Source organism: Squalius cephalus (assembly GCF_949319135.1).
Source record: "Squalius cephalus genome assembly, chromosome: 9".
NCBI classification, from domain to species: domain Eukaryota; kingdom Metazoa; phylum Chordata; class Actinopteri; order Cypriniformes; family Leuciscidae; genus Squalius; species Squalius cephalus.
Window position 1 is genome coordinate 28,738,030 of NC_137130.1, and position 20,886 is coordinate 28,758,915.

General features: G+C 40.6%; 1 protein-coding gene across 3 annotated transcripts in view; it reads left to right on the top strand.

The window, feature by feature from the left end:
* Positions 1 to 20,886, top strand: part of enox1 (ecto-NOX disulfide-thiol exchanger 1) — a 456,290-nt gene that overhangs the window by 331,679 nt on the left and 103,725 nt on the right. For 2 of the 3 annotated variants that reach the window (XM_079880873.1, XM_079880875.1), the window contains exon 1: positions 9,948 to 10,167. The exons of the other annotated variant lie outside the window; for it this stretch is intronic. The gene's annotated coding sequence lies outside the window, so the exon portion shown is untranslated. Of the gene's footprint in view, positions 1 to 9,947; positions 10,168 to 20,886 lie in introns of those variants that run through there. 3 annotated transcript variants of the gene reach the window in all.

The window sequence follows — 20,886 nt, forward strand, 5'->3', positions numbered from 1 at the left end:
TAAAAAATAATTTGGCTCTTCCAAGCTTTGTAATGGGAGTGAACAGTGCCTGAGTTTTTGAAGCGCAAAAAAAACACATCCATCCATCATACAAGTAATCCATAAGGCTCCAGGGGGTAATAAAGGCCTTCTGAATCAAAGCAATGCGTTTTTGTAAGAAAAATATCCATATTTATAAACTTTATTAACTATAATCAATGGTTTCCGGTAAAGGCCGTACGCGAGGCTAGGTCTAGTTCGGAAGAGTGACCTCTGACCTGACGCTTGATGTAGGATGTAGGAGTAGCATAAGCTTAGGTGAGATTAGACGCCTCTTGCGGTTCAAACAAACAGGGCTGGGCAACAAACTCAAGCTCCCCTGACATTTCTCTTTAAAAATTCTCGTTTTAAACTTCTAATTCGTGACTTGTGCTTTGTTTTGCTCTACCCTCTGCGCTTCCGCAGTCGTCAACGTCATGCGTCGGGTCAGAGGTCACTCTTCCGGCCAGAACTCATCTCGCGTACGGCCGTTACCAGAAGCCAGTGATTATAGTTTATAAAGTTATAAATATGGATATTTTTCTAATAAAAATGCATTGCTTCGCTTTAGAAGGCCTTTAGTAAACCCCTTTACCCTTTAATGCCCCTTTAATGTTGTGTCAAATGGTCTGTGGACGCATCTAGTGTGGTGTGCTGTATGTTGTGTGCTTGTCACATTCAGCTTTCAGCCTCTACCGCTGGCTAGCTCATGCGAAAAGAGAGCTGAGTGCGTAAGTCTCCCCTTCCAGTACATAGCCTCTCCACAGACAAGCCCTATGTAGTGTCTCCGCGTGGCGACACATGTCAACTGAGCACCTGGCGAGCTCAGGCTGAACTACAGGGGACTCGGAGGTGGTCTGCCCCCAGATATGCGGCATGCCAGTCCCACCGGCATGTGGATAAGCCCTGATCTCCATGAACATACCCCCAGCTATGGGTCAAATAGTCTCACAGCCATCAGACAATGGCTCACCACCAGGCCCACCGGCGCGTGGATAAGCCCTGATGCCGTGAACAGACCCCCAGCTCTGGGTCAAATAGCTTTACAGCCATCAGACAATGGCTCCACTGCCTTGTGGACATCTCCGGGAGGAGTAAAGGCTAACGAGTAAACCCGACAGAAATCCGGAGTTGAGCCCCTAAGGTGGTAAGAATGACTACTTGTCACCTTTCCGGCAACTCCTGCAGCCAAGCCAGGTGATAAATGTCGTGCTCCACACTCCTTTGGACCCCATTAGCGAGGGCGAGAGGGGGATTCTGACGAATGGGCAGCCCAGGATCTCCATACACCGTGCCCAGGCTATGCGTCCTGGAGAGGCCTCTCCAGTATCGCTGCTCACAGTGACAAAAACAACACGGGAGGCAGCAGTTACGAGTGATAAGTCCAGAGTGAATTGGCGTACGCTCAGACGCTACGGGTTGTCTCCAACAGTGGGAGGGATCAATGAAATCCTACTGGTCAGCTACCGCCCACCTCAAGCTGGGCAGCCCCCAGCCAGTAAGGTGCTGACCCGCCACAGTCAGCCTGCTTCATTGGGTGCTTGGAGCTAAGGGAACAGACCGACAAGCAGACTGAAAACTTCGCACCAGGCAAAGAAAGAAAAAAGCATAAACCTTGCGACTTGCAAGCTGGAATGTCAGGACTATGTGCCCTGGCTTCTTCAAAGACCTTGATCAGGTTGATGACTCCAGAAAAACAGCAATCATCAATCGTGAGCTCTTGAGGCTGGACATTGACATCGCTGCACTACAGGAGACCAGACTCCCTTCAAATGGGAGCATCAGGGAACAGGAGTACACTTTCTTCTGGCAGGGAAAGGAACCAGACAAACCAAGACTGCATGGTGTTGGATTTGTAGTCAGAAACTCTCTGCTATGATCAGTCGGACTGCCAGCAAAAGGTACAGCCCGTATCCACTCCCTTCGCCTCTCAACCTCCACAGGCCCAGTGAACATCCTGAGTGACTATGCTCCTACACTCAGCTCTCCAGCCGAGGCCAAGGAAGAATTCCACGAGGAACTCGTGAACATCATTAAAGGAATTTCCCCCACCGAACAACTGTACGTGCTTGGGGACTTCAACGCCCGGGTGGGAAATGACTGTGACTCCTGTCCCCACAGTATTGGTCATTTTGGCATTGGCAGAATGAATGAAAACGGGAAGAGACTGCTTGAGCTATGCTCCTACCATGACCTCTGCATAACTAACACATTCTTCTCCACCAAGCCCAACCACAGGGTATCCTGGCGACACCCAAGATCCCATCACTGGCATCAGCTGGACCTCATTATCACCAGAAGAGCCTCACTGAACTGTGTTCTCATTACACGCAGCTATCACAGCACTGACTGTGACACTGACCATTCACTGGTTTGCAGCAAGGTGCGCCTTCAACCGAAATGGATCCACCGATTGAAGCAGAAAGGACGCCCACGCATCAATACAGCAAGGACAACAATCCCAGATCTATGTGAGCGATTCGCTGTCTCCATCACAGAGGCCCTCAGAAATTGCCCAACGGGCAGCGCAGAAGAAAGATGGAATCATATCCGTGACGCCATCTTAAATTCTGCAATGGACAACTTTGAGAAGAAAGAGAGGCAGAACCCGGATTGGTTTGAAGCAGGAATTCTGGAACTTGAGCCAGTCATCGCAGCCAAGACAGCAGCTCTGATCAGATACAAAAGGGAGCCATCAGAGAAGATGCTCGCAGCTCTCAGGAAAGCCAGAAATGATGCCCAATGGATTGCTCAACGCTGCGCCAACGAATACTGGTTGAATCTTTGTCAGTGAATCCAACTCTCAGCTGACTGTGGTAACATCCGTGCCATGTATGACGGCATGAAGAAGACCTTCGGCCCAAGCGTTACCAAGGTCGCACCCCTAAAGTCCTCCTCGGGAGACATTATAACAGATTGGGGCAAACAGGTGGAGAGATGGGTGGAACATTACCTGGAAGAGAAAACATCATCACTACCTCAGCAGTTGAGAACTCCAACCTCCTGCCTGTCATGGATGATCTAGATGCTCCCCCTTCTATGGAAGAACTTTGTAAGGCCATCGCCTCTCTAGCCTGCAACAAAGCACCAGGCAGCGATGGTATTCCTCCAGAGGTCATTAAGACTGGGAAGAAGACCATTCTTCTTCACCATTTGCATGAGCTCCTGTTACAGTGCTGGGAAGAAGGAGCAGTGCCCCAGGACATGCGTGACGCCACCATCATCACTCTCTATAAAAACAAAGGAGACCGTAGTTACTGTAACAACTACCGTGGAATATCCCTTCTCAGCATAGTTGGGAAAGCCTTTGCCCAGATAGTACTAGACAGGTTACAGTCACTAGCAGAACACGTATATCCTGAAGCTCAGTGTGGATTCAGAGCAGGGAGGCAAGCTGTCGAAGCAGGCATCAAAGTGTCAGAGAAGAAAAGAGAGTACATGTGGGAAGAGCGGAGAAAGCGCAGACGGAAGAGGGTTGCATCAGCAGATATAGCACCAACAGATCCAGACCCAGGCACATACTACACCTGCGGCAAATGCAACAGAGCCTGCCGCTCCAAATTACACAATTGTTCAGCTGAAGTCAGTTCAGTGTTGATTCTGTTCCATTGTAAAGATCATCAATCATTAAATTAGTTAATTTCATAAAGCAGTTCTGCAAAAAAAAATTATGGCATCGTCCAGCCCAGTTCAGTTCTCATTCAACAGCATCAGTGCAGTCAAATCAATAATATTGTTGAATATTAAGTGTCCCCAACTAAGCAAGCCAGAGGCAAGGAACCCAAACTCCTTCAGGTGACAGAATGGAGAAAAAAACCTTGGAGAAACCAGGCTCAGTGTTCCTTTATATAACAAAAACCATAAGCCAAACCCCAGCAATTGAAAAAGATAAGAGTGCTCCCAATAATGTCCTCACAATTACAAAAAGGTTTTCTTAACTTGAAGGGTTTGTTGCAAAAGGCTGCAGGTCCTCACATTATCTTTCAGGAAGTGACATGAAAAAACAACAGCACAAACATTAGTAAACAAATCATCAGTAGATAAATTCTGTGTTGTTTTGTGATATTCGATGTTCTTAGTATACATTCCATTGTTTGATTATAGAAATCATTTGGATATTGTAGTGACTGAGACATATCAGACATAATTATTTGTTATCTTTAACAAATAATCCATAATATCCCTTACCCAACAAGCAAACCATGGGCTAGAGCTAACTGCAACTAACACACAGGCAGAACCAGGTGTCCGGTCACAGGACACATTAAGGGCCCTATTTTAACGATCTAAGCGCATGGTCTAAAGCACACGGCACAAGTGCACTTAGGGCGTGTCCAAATCCACTTTTGCTAGTTTAACAATGGGAAAAATAGTCAGCGCGCCTGGCGCATGGTCTAAAGGTGTTGTCCCTTTTCTCTTAATGAGTAATGGGTGAGTTTTGGTCTTAACGTGTAATAAACCAATCAGAGATTCATCTCCCATTCCCTTTAAAAGCCAGATGTGTTCGCACCATGGCGGATTGCTATTTACATGCCAGAATTTGCAAGCGGAAAGACTGAACGCATCTCCAGAGAGGAAACGGATCTGCTCATGCACGAGGTTAAAGCGCACAAGCAGGCCATCTACGGGACAAGCTAGATTCCACCATATCTTTATGTACACAATAATAATCTTTTACATTGTAATCCTTTTATTTTTAATATTTGGCATGTTTGTGTGCTGCTGTGCGTCCCTGTGTGTGTAATAATCAGAGTGTACGCACGTTGTGCACCCGCCTTTAAAATAACAAAAATGCATTTGCTATTTAAACAACGTGGCGCAGGACGTGAAAATTATAACTGCGTCGGGCTGAAAATAGCAAAAAACACTTGGGACGCATTGCGTTGCACCGGATGTATGATAGGGCCCTAAGACTGTTTATGACCCAAAGGAATTTAGAGAGATTTGGGACTCACTTAATTCTCATTGAGAAGGACAAATAAACCCTTTAAAAATTCTATATATTTTAATATAGAAATATATAGAATTCTATATATAAACCTATTCTATATAACCACTTGAGAAATGTATAAACATGTATCCAATTTTTCATCTCTTGATTTTTCTTTTATAAGATTTGGCTTAAGTATTAATTCAAACTCTTTTGGATTAATGTTTCAGAATTGCATACTATGCTAAGATCACAAGTGTAGCATGTTTGGTATCTATGAACTCCAATTTTCATTCCCTATTTGTGAACTTACATTACATTTTGCTAACTCTGTGACACATTAGTATTATAAGAATCTTGAAGGTTCTCCTCTTAAACACCCAATCAAATTAAACATGCAAATGCCCTGCAAGAACACAAAGAGCCGTACACTTTCCCTCAGAAAGCTTAAGTACTGCTTAAGGTTATAAAGCTCCCGCACAGATCCCACTCCCTCTTCCCTCTTCTCTGCATCTTCTGTTTGCCGTTATGTGTGGCCTCTCCAGCCGGCGCAGCCACGCCGTCAGGCCTCAATCTACAACCAGCTGTGCTCATGTCCTCAGAACAGAAATACAGTCTCTGCTGGAAAAAGGCGCCGTGGAGAAAGTTCCCACAGAACACAGTAAGCCAGGCTTTTACAGACCTGACTTCCTTGTCCCCAAGAAGGATGGCGGCCTCAGGCCCATCCTCCATCTGAGATGCCTGAATCGCGCCCTCATGAGACGGCCTTTCAGAATGTTAACTATAAAACAATCCTAGCGCAAATTCGCCCCAGGGATTGGTTATATCATTGGATCAGAAAGATACCTACTTTCATGTCCAAATAGCCCCCCATGACAGACCGTTCTTGAGATTCACGTTTGAGGGGGTGACATACCAATATACAGACCTTCAAAGTGTGTAGACGCGGCTCTTTTCCCTTCTGAAACAGACAGGAATCTGCATACTCAACTACCTCAATGATTGGCTGCTTTTAGCCCAATTGGAACAGGAGCTATGCGCCCACAAATCCTAGCTCCTCAGCCATTTGGAGAATCTGGGCTTCAGGGTCAACTTCGGCAAGAGCCGGGGATGGTCTTCGACTCAGTCCAAATGCAGGCTTGGCTCTCACAGGAGCACACCTTGAAAATCAGGAGCATGTCAACCTCGTTCAAGAAGCTTCAGGTTCAGAAGCTTCTGGGCCTGCTCCACATTCGACCACTCTAGCTCTGGTTGAAGGGCCTTGTCCTACCCCATGCGTGGCACACAGACCAGTACTCTCAAGGTAACCCATGGCTGCGTCAAAGCCTTGGTCCCTTGGAAATCACCCCGCTTTTACCATGATGGGGTCACGCTGGGCTCGGTTTTCAGAGGAAAGTGGCCATTACAGATGCCTCCAAGATGGGTTGGGAATAGCCTTCGGCTCGTGGGTGATTACTATGTCGAGTTGGCACACCAACAGCCTAGAAATGATGGCGGTGATTTTGGCCCTTTAAGGAGTTCCAGCCAAAACTCAGTGGTCATCATGTCCTGGTCCGTTTGGACAACAAGACGGTGGTTGCCTTTATAAACCACTAAGGAGGTCTCAGGTCTCACCTTATGCACAGACTGGCGAGCCATCTCCTCCTATGGGTACAGAGGAAACTCAGCTTAGTGAGGGTGGTTCACGTGCCGGGCTCCTTGAGGAGCAGACATGCTGTCACACGGCGGACCGCCCCCCAGCGGAATAGAGACTCCACCCCCAGGCAGTCAAAGCGATATGGCGCCCCCTTAGTCAGGTGGATGTGGATCTCTTCAATAAGAAAGAGAATTCCCACTGCTAGATATACTTCTCAAAGGAAATGGACGCGCTGGCCCAGAAATGGCCTCGTCTGTGCCTTTATACCTTCCCTCCTGTAGCTATCATCAGGACCCTCCCTTTGAGCCTCTCGGAACAACTGACCTTCGGTCCCTCTCACTTAAGACAGCTTTAGCGTCAGTCAAGCGAGCTGGAGATCTGCAGGCTCTGTCTGTGGAACCTTCCAGCCTTGAGTTCGGTCCTAACAACTGTAAAGTGGTCCTCGGGCTGAGAATAGGCTACATGCCGAAAGTACTTTCCACCCTGTTAAGAATGCAGGTGATAGTGCTATCAGCTCTTCTCCTTGTGGAGAACGAGCAGGCACCTCATGCACTCTGTCCCGTCAGGGATTTTAGAGTGTATATTTAGCGCTCTCGCCGATTTCAGCAATCAGAGCAGTTGTTCGTCAGCTTCGAAGGCCGTTCCAAAGGGCCGCTGGTCTTGAAGCTAAGGATTTCCAGATGGATTGTGGATGCAATAGCACTGGGCAATAGCGCTCCCCCTAGGGGTTAGGGCCCACTCCATTAGAGGTATGGCCTCCTCTTGGGTGTGGTCCAGCAGAATCTCTATTGCAGATATATGTGCACTGTCCACTTTCATCAGATTTTACAACCTGGACATCCCTGCTCTTCAAGCATGGGTGTTGTCAGTCTAAAATGTCTAAAAGTCTAAAATTGTGTACCATGTAGTCAGGCTCCGACCACAGTCTGAGCTTCTAATTATGCAGCTGATCATGGGGCCCTCAAGCGAGCGCCCCTAAGCTGACGGCTCACAGAACGGCTTTCGTTCTGTTCTCGTAACATGGTGCTATTGGATTAAGTTCCCCTTAAGTGTTTGTGAACGAACACATTGCGAGGAAAATGTATTGAAAGGGAACGTTAATGGTTACTCATGAAACCCTGGTTTGATAACGGGAACGAGCATTGCATAGCTTGCCGTGGTACTACGATGCACAGCGAGTCATGCTATCCGCTCCTCAGTCGTAAGATTCTGACGTATGAAGATTCTGCATGGCTAATATAGGCAGCCAAACCCACCCCTTTCGGTGGGCTGAAATGCCATTTGTCTGTGCACTTGCACAGACGTGAACCAATCAGGATTCAGGATTCTGAGAAAACTGAGTTTTCCCCATAAGCAATGCTCTTTCCCAATATCTCAGGGAACCAGGATTACATGAGTAACCATAAACGATTTCCAAAATCTGCTATAGCCTGTCAGAGATTAGTAATTATGTGATGATTATTGTTAGGAGTTATTGTTGTACTGTGCTCTGCTGCACTGATCCCAAGAGAAAACCCCACGAAATAACTAAAGAAGTTATCGTATTTTTCACAGAAATCATTTATGAAGAACAGTGCTCACAGGGGCACAACTGCTTGTTTTCTCTAGCAATGGATGTTGATTACAAACCCCTAGTTAAAAACTGCTTTTGTGAATTCTATCCTCCATTTCTGTAGCTGTTGGGTAACAAGGGAAAACAATATAACCACACTGAAATACATTCAGGCCAGTTTCAGGTAATAACTTATAAAGTTATTATAACTAATAAAAAAACAAAAAAAAAACAAAAACAAAAAAACACTAAATTGAATTCAACTGTTAATGAGTGTTTTATTTAAAATTTCATGAAAACCCTATAAGGACCATATAATAGACCTACCATTTTCCAGTACAGATGTGTTGGGTAAAATATCTTTTTAATACTTTATAGTAAATTTCACATTTCCCCAAAAGGTATAATACTCAAATCAGTAGGTCTATCAATAAACAGCAGGATTCCACCATGATAACTTTCCACATATAGAGTGACAACATACAGTTAAATTAACTACATTCGATCCACAAAATGAGCACAATGGTTCAAAAATGAAGAGTCAGAATAGTCACATGTCTGAGCTTTATTTACAATAGAATTTTATTGAAATAGCCAGTCCAGACTGTTGCATGACATGATTCATGTTAGTTCATAATAATATGATAATATGCTAATGACCATTAATGTAAACAGTTTTTAAACATGTCCCGCCACTTTACCTGAAACTATTTACTGTAAAATTTCAATCTAAAGTGGGACAGTCACAGGACAGTATAATTTAGGTTAAGATAATTTAGATTAAAGGTTTAATGTTGTTGAGTTATATTCTCTATAGAGGCTTAAGAAGGGCTTTCATAGTGAAATTCCCATGTATTTTCTTAGATCAGTTAGGCTATTTAATCAAATCCACCATACTGATGTCATGCAAATGAAAACATTTCCACAATGGCAATAATAATCGTTGCCTTCGACTTTCTCCTGATATTCAAAGACCAATCAGTCAGGAAACTTATTATTTGTTTCCCGCTTTACCTTACATCGTGGTTCAATCACTTCCTCGTAATTTTATGACGTGTCATAGTTGATCATTTGATAGGCTACCTAAAACATTTAGCAAATACCGACGTGTGCAGCAGTGGCCAACAGAGGGAGTACAATAACCAGATGATTTTGCCTTTACCCTGATCAGCCATGGTGCTCTGACTCTGATCTGAAAAATATGCAATAACCACTCTATTAAAAATCACTCGCACTGTATCTGTGATCTTGAGCTTTGTGAATTTAATTTAAAATTAATACACAAACACTAAACAGATCACAGCAACTAATTATATACGTGCATCATATTAATTGTAAGTCACAGGACTAAATCTTGAAAAGTTTCTGAATGCATCCAAAGAACAGCAAATTTAGATTTAGACACATTTAGACCAAATTTCAATTTCAGTAATTTTAGTAGTAAGTTATGCAATGTATATTGTCATGCATGCGCGTTAAGGTACAATCTGACTCGCACTATAGTAGGCTACTACTAGTGATGACCCCCATCACTAGTAGCCTACTACACTGCGAGTCAGACTATAGTACTATAATCTTAACACGCATGAATGACAATATTCACTGACTGCATGACTTACTACTGAAATTACTGCATAAAAAAAAAAAGAAAGAAAAAAAATCTATTATTCCTGACAAACAGACAGGCCACATAACACGTCAGACAACCGACTCAATCGTGACTTTAGGTTCTTTGCCAGTTTTTAAAAAAATATTGTAAAAAAATATGCATCAATTTTATCAAAACGCACATGAACTGTTCAGTGGAGGCAGTTCGCTGTGGACTCGTGCACGCTGATCCGTGTCGCGCGCGCCTCAGTCTCAGTCAGTCTCTCGCTCTCAGCGCGTGGAAGCAGCAGCAGTGCCGTCAGATGCAGCAGCACTGAAGAGCAACGACGGCCAGGGTTTCGCCATTCAGCTTCATTCACCTTTATTTTGCAGGATTATTCCGCCGAATCGCACCGAAGCTCGGAAGAGGCTTGATTCAGACCGGTAAGAGTCGTTCTTCATTCTTCAGTGTTGCTGTTGTCTGTATTCGCTCCTTGTGTCCGTCCCAGTCCTGATAGCGTCTGCTAGTTCCCATTCTTCTCATTTCATCAGACTGAGCTGAGCTCCATCACACTGTTTCCCCCTATCGAAGCATCAATAACATTTAGGCTACGAGCCGCGTGTTTACTACATTTTGTCAACATTCTCTATACATTTTCTAAATTGCGCGCGTTTCACTTGAGACGGAATTCATATTATTACTTGTTGAAATACTTGTTGAGACAGAATGATTATTATAAGCGGTTGCATGTTGAATATTATATCAGTTTTGAAAGTTCAACGCGCAAATGTTTTGTTTTGGATACAGAGTTCACTGGAAAGAAAGCTACACAGACTCAGCGAAGGACCTTATTTAGTGATAAGAAACGAAAGACGGCCACAAACAATAAGTTTCTCGGCTTTGATATGTTTTGAAATTGGCTGAAGACCAGATACGTTGGTTAAATTCTGTTGAGAAGTGTTGAATGTCGTGACATTTGTGTAGTTTGTGTATTAATCGCTGGGGTTTCGCGAGCGTCAGATGGTTCTCTGTAGAAACGCCGATGCCCTTGATATCGTCATGTCACCTGGGCAACCGCTTCAGCACCATGGAGAGAGTTCGCGGCTCGACGCTACAGGAAAGCAAAGTTATTTACTCTCGTCTGTTCGACCTCTCAGCGAGCTGATTATCAACTTTTGAATTATGTTTGTTTTTTTGTTTATAAGTACGTTTCATATGACACTAATCTTATACCAAACAAACAAAACAATTTTTTTTAATTCATTTAAATTTGTTATGAAATCAAAATGGACAATTCTTATTTTTTATGGAATATAGCAGTTAATTATAAATTATTGCACATCATCATTTTTTTGGTTTAAATTCATGTGCCATTATAATCTTTAATCAAATAACTTCCCCTCCCTCTTGCAGTGACTTCTCTTCTCTTCTCTTCTCTTCTCTTCTCTTCTCTTCTCTTCTCTTCTCTTCTCTTCTCTTCTCTTCTCTAATGACGTGTTTACCGGTGCGAGGACGGGGCAACCTGTCACTCACATGACATCACAGCAATAGCAAAACACAACGATCCAATCAATTCCTGATGGACAAAATCAAGTCCCGCCCTACATCTTTTCTTGTTCGAGAAGCCGTTTCACTCATACATTATAGAGAAGAAACGACTATCACCACTTCTGTTTCATGCTGACTTTAAATTAACATTCTATGTGGCTAATGATTTATTTTAAATTACACTTTTGTGTTTTGGTTCTCAGATTTGGTTGGCTCAATGAGTAGCCGATTCGTCTTCAGTAAAGGTGCATTTATTTACCTTTACACAGTGAAAGCAGCAAGTATCATTCTAAGTGCATGTATTATGCATGTATGTTATGTTTATATCGTTCCGCGATCACTGCGCTGCGCTTCTCTCACTATTGTGCACTGAGCAGAAACCAGGAATAGATTTTGAGCCGAGTGATTACAGAGCACTTTCAGCGGGGAAGGCCAAATATCTGTCACTCCGCTCATATATGCTGTTCCAGTCCGTATTTCAGCTTGATGCTTTCATTGGCTTCTTTTGGAAGCATTTTTGTTGACCGACAAGAAATACAAACCAGCTGGACAATTTCTGTCCAAAATGTAAATTGCTTGATTTTAATTACTTGCATGTTGAACCTTTGTGTAAAAGCAGTTGCAAGCACATTGCTTTATATGCAATGGTTTCCACTGAACAATTAATGCAACTGTAGTAATACACCATGCAATATCACAAAGAAGCCAGTCTTCTGTTGAAATTGAGGATTAGAAATGGTTTTATTTCATTCAGATTGGAATATAAACAAAAGTCAGCCTGCAAATTTCTGTTGACCTATTAGTGGGGGAAAAGTGCTCAAGAAATCTTAAGGGGCCGTCATTGTTATGAGGCACTGAACTTGGAATGTGTTATAACATTATTTTCCATTCTGGGTCAGTGAAGTACCTCAACAAGAACCGGTTTTGAAACGATAGCAAATTAGTTCTTTATGGATGGCCAAGCAAAATCAGGGCAAAATAACCAAATCCACACTTTAATCAGAGCTGGCAGCTGGACCTACAGTAAAAAGCTGTGAAGATGAAGAAATAATGATATTTAACACTGACTTTATGAATGCTTGGCCAGCTATTTATTATGATACATGAATAATACTTGTAGTTAGGGGTGCAAAAAGCACAAGAGATTTGACTCCGGGCCCAAATCTGGTTCTCTCATCCCCTTTTTTTTTGAGGGATATGATGCACATTACAGTAAATATAATGTGAAGACTGATTTATTTATTTATAAGTGTATATATTTTTAAAATGTGTTGCTTTCACAGTAGTCTCACCAGGGCCTAAAATCCATGTATGAAGGTCATAATAGGTATAAATATAAACATGCAGTCAGATTAATGCAAACAAAAATTGACTTATGCATTAGATGAAGAAAAAGGAGATCCTTAAGTGAGATCCTTAAGTGTCCCATAAGAATGATGCAGTAGTCTGTTTTAAGCAATCTTCTACCTAAAAGCCTCTGATGATAGTCAATAGCATTTTCATTGCTGCTGTTTTTCTTTCAAAGGCACTGTATACCGAGAACGACATGCACTGATTGAAATACTGGTTGTGGAATTAGAGTATAATAGAAATATCAGGCAAATACTTAGTTTGTCATGTATCCATATGCTCCACGTGTTCTGTGTATTGCTCCATTTGTAGCTTTCACTTAAAAAGATTGCACATGTTTCTCTGAAAGTAATTCATGGTAATAAGCATTCCCATCTGTATTGACTTCATTGCAGATTCATGAAAATGAAGCAAAGCCTCACTTTGTGATGATTTAATAGCATTATGCCAATACTACGGTTTAGATCTGAAAGCTATTACAAAGCGTAAGAAAAACCTGGGAACATTCCCTGACACATTCATATTGTTTACAAATGCAGTCATACTATAAAGAATGCCATACTGATGTCTTCCCTTAATTGTGTTTTTTCCATCTATCAAAAGTGAGTCCAATTAGGCTCATGTGCAGATAATTCTTCTACAGTTGCTTTTCTCATTATCCTTTACTTGTAGCGGAGCAAAACAGAGATTGTAAAGATCAACTGAGGAAAATTATAGTCGCAAGGTGTCCGTGCTGCACATGGCTGATATATTATATATACACTGAACAAAATTATAAACGCAACACTTTTGTTTTTGCCCCCATCTGGGGCATCCAGATCCAGATCCAGAGCAACCTAAACATGCTCAATGGGTGACATGTCCGGTGAGTGTGCTGGCCATGCAAGAACTGGGATGTTTTCAGCTTCCAGGAATTGTGTACAGATCCTTGCAACATGGGGCCGTGCATTATTATGCTGCAACATGAGGTGATGGTCGTGGATGAATGGCACAACAATGGACCTTATGATCTCGTCACGGTATCTCTGTGCATTCAAAAAGCCATCAATAAAATGCACCTGTGTTCGTTGTCCATAACATACGTGTGGAGGTCCTGGGCTGGTGTGGTTACACGTGGTCAGCGATTGTGAGGCCGGTTGGATGTACTGCCAAATTCTCTGAAACGACTTTGGAGACGGCTTATGGTAGAGAAATGAACATTCAATTCACGGCCAAACAGCTCTGGTGGACATTCCTGCAGTCAGCATGCCAATTGCATGCTCCCTCAAAACTTGCGACATCTGTGGCATTGTGCTGTGTGCTAAAACTGCACATTTTAGAGTGGCCTTTTATTGTGGCCAGCCTAAGGCACACCTGTGCAATAATCATGCTGTCCAATCAGCATCTTGATATGCCACACCTGTGAGGTGGATGGATTATCTCGCCAAAGGAGAAGTGCTCACTAACACAGATTTAGACAGATTTGTGAACAATATTAGAGAGAAATAGGCCTTTTATGTACAGTCTTAGATCTTTTATGTAAGTCTTAGATCTTTGAGTTCAGCTTATGAAAAATGGGGGCAAAAACAAAAGTGTTGCGTTTATAATTTTGTTCAGTGTATATGTCTAATGCAAAGACATTCTGAATGCACGCCAGGCCATCCCAAATATGGGGTGGTCACACCAATTGCACGTACGGCCCTGCAGGCTCGCAATCTGTTTGACTGTGTGTTTGAAGTATAACTGCTAAATCTTTTCTACTCTCATATGTTATGTCACACTTTCACTTACAGATTTAGAACACTGTGACGTTAATGCATGCTTTTCCTCAGCTGGCCCCCATGCCAGCTGTCTCCTCAGTTTAGCAATACTAGGCGTTTTTAGATTCATCTAATCTAGACCCCCTGTACTTTAACACATGATCATGACCGCTGTTGACGAGACAGTAATTGGCCCAATGTGGCGTGTCCGAATGGCTGTGGTCACACTTGTCTTCTGAAGCCACTGTATCTCACTGCATCTCAAAGCAGTAGTTATTAAAGCCTCCTTTGATGTTAGGATGTTTTTCTGGGACGGCTTTTCTGCCACAATAAGCTGCGTTATCCTTTGGAGGGGGGGCTGTGAGCCCCGAAGTAAAGCTTGGCAATAAATCAAGTTATAATTTAATTCATATGGAGATCCATGGAATAAAGCGAGCAGGAAATGCAATTTGCTGCCTTTCAGATCTCTGAATAAACATGGCTGGGTTAGTGCAGGACATGAGGAGCCGCTGCTTCAGTGGGAGTCAAAGTGGAGGGTCGCAAACCAAAAATGCGTTGCAGACTTGTTTACTGGTTACAAACTGAATAAAGAAAAAAAAAACAGTTTCAATTAGGTCTCATTTGTAAACATTACTTAATGTATTAGCTAACACGAACTAACAATGAACCATAACATTTTATGTTTGTTATGTTTTATCTTTGTCAATGTTAGTAAAAATGTAATGTTCATTGTTTGTTCATGTTAGTTCACAGTGCATTAACTAATGTTAATAAATACAGCTTTTTGAATGTTTGAAATTGACATTAACACAGATTAATAAATGATGTAGAAGTGTTGTTCATTTTTAGTTCATGTTAACTAAGGAAACCTTATTGTAAAGTTTTTGCTGTAGAGCAAATATATATACTATATATATATATATATATATATATATATATATATATATATATATATATATATATATATATATATATATATATATATATATATATATATATATATAGTTATGGGGGCAGAATTATTTGCCCCCTTGGTAAATATGATCAAAGATGGCTGTAAAAAATAAATCTGCATTGTTAATCCTTTTGATATTTTATTAAACAAATTTCATTATGAAATAAATGTTTATCTCCAAAACACATTGGGAACAATTATTTGCCGCCTTTTATTAAATACTTTTTGCAACCTCCTTGATAACATTTCTGAGTCTTCTCCTATAATGCCTGATGAGTTTGGAGAATAACTGACAAGAGATCAGAGATCATTCCTCCATACAGAATCTCTCCAGATCCTTCAGATTCCCAGATCCATGTTGGTGCTTCTTCTCTTCAGTTCAGCCCACTCATTGTCTATAGGGTTCAAGTCAGGGACTGGGATGGCCATTGCAGATGCTTGGTTTTGTGCTCAGTGACCCATTTTTGTTTTGATTTTGATGTTTGTTTTTGGATCACTGTCCTGTTGGAAGATCCAAACATGGCCCATTATAAGATTTCTAGCACAGGCTGTCAGGTTTTGATTTTTTATCTGTTGGTATTTGATCAAATCCATGATGCCACAATGAAAAAAATAGCTTTTTGGCAGCAAACACTTAATATGGGTTTGGTTCATACAGGGATAAAAAAAAAAAGTACCCCATGTGTAAAATGAAATACTCTGCTGTATCTTTAATGCTGTGGGCCTAATTTTCTGCCAGAGGTCCTGGACATCTTGGATTCGATCAAATACCAACAGATAAAAAAAAAATCAAAACCTGACAGCCTCTGCTAGAAATCTTATAACGGGCCATGTTTGGATCTTCCAACAAGACAGTGATCCAAAAACAAACATCAAAATCTACACAAAAATCCAAGCATCTGCAATGGCCATCCCAGTCCCTGACTTGAACCCTATATATTATATATATATATATATATATATATATATATATATATATTTACACATTTGAGGAAATTGTGTCTACTTTTACACAATAAAGCAATTTTAATGTTGGGTTGCCAGTTGCCACTTGACGTCCATGTAAATCTTATTTCTGAATTAAATCCAGTAAAGAATCACAGCTATACCAATTAAACGGCAATGAGGAGAAATGGGGAAATGTTTTTCTTTTTAAAGAGAGCTGTTTACAATAATTAACTGTGAATGACTGTATGTGCCTTCTATTCAACTAGCTTTTGTTGTAATTACACATTTTAAGTGCTAAAGTTAATTGTCCATGGGTGGTTTTTACAGTGTTTTTTCATTCTAGTTGATTTCTGAACGGCAGGGTCTGGCTGTTAAAATGGACGATTCTTTCCTCCGTCTCTCTTGGGTTTTCATGTCAGTTAGAAAGTCAAGAATTTGGCGACTGCACAGAAATCCTTTTTTTTTTTTTTTCTCCAGGAGAGAGTGCTGCGTGACTTCAGCTATGTTACTTTGCCTTGAGAGGTGCATTTGCTTAGTCTCTCACTGACAGGGGTGCTATGGAAAGGAACAGACCGTCTGTCTCCCCATTACCAGCCTGTGGCCAGAGAGAGATTATCATACACACACACACACACACACACACACACACACACACACACACACACACACACACACACACACACACACAAACCTCTGGCTGCAAACAGTGCAGCAGGCAGTGATGCAGAAGCCTTCAGGAATGGGGGTTAATGGTTTTTGCTGTGCGCGTCTCTCTCATTTGGTTATTCAGTCCTTCCATTCTGCATGCTGCAAGAGGGCTGTGAAAGGGGGAAAAACATACTCATTATGGGTCTGCATCTACACTGTTGGGAATTTTTTTTTTGACATCATTATTTTCACTGTAAATATTGCCTGTTTCCTCTCTTTTTTTATTTTATTTTTATTCAGCATTCTGTTTTTAATGCTGTATTTTTACTGTTGTAGAATAATTTTTTACCTGAAATCATTGCAGGCTAGGTATTTTCTGTCATTACATTCTTGTTAGGGCCAGAGCACCGATGGTGCCAAGACTGTATTGGAATTGCTCTGTTTTTAATTACTGTGTTTCGTTTTTTAGTTAGTTTTTATTTTGGCTGGGAAATTGGACTTTATTGAATTATATTTTATTTTATTTTGGTTATTTGGTTACTCCGTGTTATATGGAGAAACTAAGCTCAGCTTAATGACTCTTAAGCCCAAAGTATACTGCGTTTTTTTACACGTACGCTAGCGTATGCATAAAGTCGAATGCGTAACTTTTCAAAGTATATTCCATTTGATAGCGTGCAGTGCACAAACATAGGCGGTCGACACATGCTATATAGAAAGTTTCATCTTTGTCCAGTATCTGCGCTATTTTTCTCCAGAAGTTATGACTGATAAAAATGTCTTTGTCTTCTTTTAAACTAATTTGTGGCTATCTCATAACTCCCTCACACAAGCACTTGTCAATGCGGACATCTGTTGTTGTTGCAGTCTCCGGTATTTTGTTATTGTTGTTCATCTCTTTAGTTTTGTTTTCTACTGTGAAACTAACGACCTGGGCCAACTGATTAGTGCAAAACATATTTAAAACAAATTTAATGCGCATATGTGACACGCATACTATTCTGGTGATGAAATTTGCATCATGCGCACTGTACGCGTACCCTCTCGTACATGTAAAAACCAAAGTAGACTTTGTGCGATGAAGTATGGAAGCTTGTTTCCGCCGCAGAATAAAAAAATAATCACTTTACACATTATTACACTTTTATAACATTTTACAATAAGGTTCATTAGTTAACATTAGATAATGTATTAACTAACATGAACTAACAATGAGCAACACATTTATTGCAATATTTATTAATCTTTGTTAATGTTAGTTAATGAAAATAAAGCTGTTCATTGTTTGTTCATGTTAGTTCACAGTGCATTAACTAATGTAAACAAATACAACCGTTGATTTTAATAACGTATTAGTAAATGTTGAAATTAATATTAACTAAGATTAATAAATGAGGAAGAACTTTTGTTCATCCTTAGTTCATGTTAACTAAGGTTAATGTAAACACTAATGTTAACTCATGAACCTTATTGTAAAGTGTTACCAAAATTATTTACCCTCATGTTGTTCCAATCTTTTATTACTTTCTTTATACTTCTAATCTTTTTTTTATTGGGATTTAACAAGACAGTACATAATGGTACATTCAATGAAAATGTCTCAATTGAACAGAGCCCCTAAATGAACATTGTGTTGGGAAAGAGATGGAAGGAAAAATTATATGTCAATTTCTCTTGCGTTATCTTGCAAAAGTTTTGTGTTCGTGTTCCTCCGAGAAACTTTGCATTCACTTGTAAAAACTTTTAAGTTCTTTGCGAGCGAATGCAAAGTTTGCAAGGGAACATAAAAGTTTTTGCGAGAGAATGCTAAAGCATATATTTTTTCCTCCCACCTAACATATCTTTAGTGTCCTTTTAGGGGATCCGTACATTTAAACCCTATGATATAAATAAATTCAAATTCAAGGGGAAGAGAAGGATTTTCCTTCTCATTTGGAACACGCACGCACACACACGCATGCACACACACACACACACACACGCACACACACAGTTTTGAAAAAAAAATTGCCCATACAATGAAAGGTGTTTTGGACCCCATTAACTTTCATTGTATGGACAAAAATAAATCTTATTTTGGACAGAATTCACACTAAAATGTTTTTTAATGTGTATTTAGTTAGTGTTCCTTTTCTCTAGCTTCATTTGCAATACGAAGTCCTCCACGCTTGTGTTGTGGCAGCCACTGTCCTGACCTTGCACTGCATCATTGGACATGCATAGATTGAATAAGATACTATCTCTTCAGGCGGAGAGTATCAGATTGTGCTATTGCCTTGTTTTACATTAGGGCTTGGTTTTACTCCAGGTTTTAGAGCTTGAAACACAGCTCAAATGATCTGGTTTGAGCTGATCTGGAAGATACAACACAAAGTGAAAAAGTGAGTTCATTCTAAGTGCACAGAACGTAGTGCTGGTTGATACATATTACAGTATATTTGCGCTGATGCAGAAAATTATGACAACTAAGCAGCAGGATTTTAATATGCTATTTATTAGGAAATCTCCATTCGGTGATATTGTATGGTGTGGGAAACACACACACAGTTGTGATCAATTAAAATGCTAAATGGGGCCACGAACAGTCCAACACACCTGGACTCATTGTGTCCAAAGCCAACTTACATTGCTTTCCAGATTTTAGTGTTTTTTTTATTCTTTAAATGAACTAATAGACATGGATTAAATGTTTGCTTTATCCTGCATCCAGAGTAAGATGATGTTCAAATGATGGCTGTAAATCTCTCACGACCTGAAATGATTTAGATGTTTTCCATGTATGAAGGATAAATGGACAGTCACTGGTCGATTGCACAGATATCCTAAGGTATGAAACCCTTTCAAAGATGGCTTTCATCTCCTCTGTCTCTGTCTTGTTCAAGGACAAAGGCTTATAAAGGTGGGGGAGGGGAGACAATTGAGATATAAGAAGCGCTGGACCACTGACACGTGCACACCGTCGGCTTGTAACATACTTATACGTGAATGCAAATGCTTCTAGTTAAGCAAGGTACATAATTTCTCCCTCCAATTTCTCCATTTAGCAAGTATACACTGCAGTTAAAAATGTTAGGGGGCAGAAAGATTGTTTTTTTGAAAGAAATTCATACTTTTATTCAGCAAGGATGCATTAAATTGATCAAAAGTGACAGTAAATCCAATTATAATGTTACAAAAGATTTCTATTTCAAATAAATGCTGTTATTTTGAACTTTTTCTTGATCAGAGAATCCTAAAAAAAAAAAAATGTATCACAGTTTCCACAAAAATATTAAGCTACACAACTGTTTTCAACACTGATAATAATGAGAAGTGTTTCTTGAGCACTAAATTAGCATATTAGAATGATTTCTGAAGGATCATGTGACACTGAAGACTAGAGTAATGAAGACTATTCATTTTAAACAATATAGGCCTAACAAGAAACAAATATAGTCTGTTTCTAATTCTTTTTTTGTAAAAACGGTATTGGGTCGCTAGTGACCCGAGCTATGTAATAGTGCAAGTTTATTTATTCTGTGCAACAATAAGTGAATCTGATGACTCAAAAAGTTCAATTCACCTTTATTCCTCAAGGAGGCAATGTCTGATACACAACGATGACGTGACGTTTCACTCATAATTATGGCATGCATAAAACAAAAGAATACAAGTATCATCAGCAAATATGAAATGGCTCGGTGATTTAATGTACTGTGCACAATCAAATATTAGTGCCACGGTCACTTGATGGTGGATCTGGTGAAGAAGCTGTCAGCAATCAAAATATTGATTTTGGAGATGTTGAAAATGATAGTTTTGAGAATATGGTTGAGGTCTCGAAAATAAGCCAGATGCTGAATGTACTGGGGAAAGCTCTGATGATGACAGTGATGATGGTAAAAAGTATCTGCTCAAGTGGAGCAAGTTCCAAAAGATATCGAAATATGTTTTTTATTTTAATTCTTGTAATTGTTATTAATATATCAGGAGAG